The sequence below is a fragment of the Schistocerca cancellata genome, chromosome 5 (genome assembly GCF_023864275.1).
Source record: "Schistocerca cancellata isolate TAMUIC-IGC-003103 chromosome 5, iqSchCanc2.1, whole genome shotgun sequence".
Lineage (NCBI taxonomy): Eukaryota > Metazoa > Arthropoda > Insecta > Orthoptera > Acrididae > Schistocerca > Schistocerca cancellata.
The window spans coordinates 715,716,563-715,719,256 of NC_064630.1; the positions used below are offsets into that span (position 1 = coordinate 715,716,563).

Sequence of the window (2,694 nt, forward strand, 5' to 3'; positions counted from 1 at the left end):
TCACATAGATCACCTGAGTATAAATGACAGCTCCGCCAATATACTGCCCTAATTTATACTTTGACTACGCGATATAACCGCCAGCTGCATATGTGCATATCGCTATCCCAAGACTTTCGTTCCCTCAGTTTATTCTTGAGTACTGGTAAACAATCTGGAATCCATACCACGTCGGACGAATAGAAAAGAGACGGGGTGGGGGATCCATCAATAGGCCCCTTGTGGCGCCATGAGATCGTTTAGTATGCGCGACAATATAACAGAGATGTTCAATAAACTACGGTGGCAGATGCTACAAGAAAAGCACTGCACTTCGCGAAAAGGTTTACTGCTAAAATTCCGAGAGTTTACGCTCAATGAAGAATCGCACAACGTATTAATTTCTCCCAACAACGATAAAACAGAGAAACTAAAGCTCTTGCGGAGGGTTGCCAGCAGTCGCTCGTGCCGCGCACCTTTCGCAGACAGGACAGGGAATACGAGAAAAGATGGTGGCACACTTATTTGGTTCAAATGGCTCTGAGCAATACGGGACTTAACATCTATGGTCAGCAGTCCCCTAGAACTTAGAACTACTTAAACCGAACTAACCTAAGGACAGCACACAACACCCAGTCATCACGAGGCAGAGAAAATCCCTGACCCCGCTGGGAATCGAACCCGGGAACCCGGACGTGGGAAGCGAGAACGCTACCGCACGACCACGAGCTGCGGACGGGCACACTTATTTACAAACAAATCTGTAAAGACGTTTAAGCTGACCCGTGTTGTAATTTGTTCAAATGTAAGGCACTTTTTATAAGAAACTGGCAACGGTCTTGCTGCAGTTGATACACTGGTTCCCGTCAGATCACCGCAGTTAAGCGCTGTCGGACGTGGCCGGCACTTGGATGGGTGACCATCCGGGTCGCCATGAGCTGTTGCCATTTTTCGGGGTGCACTCAGCCTCTTGATGCCAACTGAGGAGTTACTTGACCGAATAGTAGCGGCTCCGGTCAAAGAAAACCATCGTAACGACTGGTAGAGAGGTGTGCTGACCACATGCCCCTCCTATCTGCATCCTCATCTGAGGATGACACGGCAGTCGGATGGTCCCGATGGGCACTTGTGTCCTGAAGATAGAGTGCTTTTTTTAAGTTAGTATAAAATATGGGTTGTAGGTTACATATTTCTAACCACTTTAACAGGATTTCTAAAACTGTTGACAGTTTTGGACTACAGTTATTTTTGTAAGAAAATGGGTATCAAAATAAGAAACTGTCTACATTTTTCTATGTATATAAGCCTATAACTTCTATGTGATTTACAAAATACGAGGACAGCCCTTGTGTTGAAATACGCATAGTTCTCATACTAGGGTATCCTGTAATTTCGAACAAATTCTGGCATGTAGAAGCAGAGAAAAAGTCACTTTATTCTTCAGAAATACGAATTACGGGGAACAGCCATTAATGTTGGCAGTGCATCCCAGCTCCATAACATGGTTTCTCTGCATCCTCTTCCACGTCATCTTCCTATGTCCTTTTTCCTGCTCGACTGTCTTGTCTTGCCCTTGTTTCAAGATCTCTAACAGTTCTCTCCGATACCCTAACTCTTACTTAATCTAAACTTAACATTCGTTTCACTATGAGACGACCAACCGTTTGTAGCAGTCTTTTCACAACTTCACACCTTGCAACATTTCCTTCATTGAACATTGCCACTGCATCAAAGACACCAAAATGCAGTGTCTTAATTTACGCAAACGCTGTCTTGGGAATTCTGGCCCAAATTACGCTGTCGATGACTCGTTAGGACGCTGCCATGAACACATTTCTTCAACAGTCTTACATCTCATGAATCTCTGAGAGTTTCTTTCAAGACTTCCACTATAGCAAAAGGTATAGCTGGTTCGCGAATAATTTTCTCACCACTTTGTTCTGATGTATTTCCTTCGTGGGGGACATCCGATATGAATGGGTTTATCGTCTGTTTGAGTTGAAACAAAGTTGCCCATACAGCTTGCCTCATATCTTCTCCGCTATTACATTTTTCCCAGCAGCCATGCCATAATAATTTTGGATCCTTTGAGTCTATTCTTCCCACCTAATGCTTTGCCATCTTGCAATTCCTTTCCCTTGAACGCAGTTTTCAGCTGTCGCTACTAGTACTCAAACGTTGCTGTACATGACCTATGCACTCCAGTTTAGAAATAGTTACATTTTCTCCACTTGGCTTCTCTTCCTCGACTGCTTTGACAGCTTTTCAATCCCTGTCACCTAAACAACTGACAAATCTTACCTTCTGGATCCGTTCAGATTCATGGAAAATAGTCGCACCCGAGCAGGGTTTTGTTTAAATGAACGAATGAACCAGGAATAGGGCAATAATATATACAATGATAAGCCAAAACATTATGACCACCGCCCACTGCGAGGTTGGATACAGCCTGGTGACGTTGCGGGCACGTGACGCGCTATAAAAAGTATGTTAAGTACAGCAGAGACGGATGGGGGATCACCCTAGGGAAGATATGGGCTGCAAATGGAGAAATCCACTGAGGTAAGCGACTTTGCCAAAGGACAGATTATTATTACGCAAAGTCTGTGAAGGAGTATCTCGAAAACGGCGAAGCTGGTAGAATGTTCACGTGCCAGTGTCATGAGCATCTACGGAATCAGGTAGGGCAGTGAAAGTACCAGTAGGCGCTAAATG

The 2,694-nt window shown here is 44.4% G+C and overlaps 1 pseudogene; it reads left to right on the plus strand.

Moving 5' to 3' along the window:
• Positions 1 to 808: 808 nt before the first annotated feature.
• LOC126189360 (5S ribosomal RNA) lies at positions 809 to 926 on the plus strand (annotated as a pseudogene).
• Positions 927 to 2,694: the final 1,768 nt, after the last annotated feature.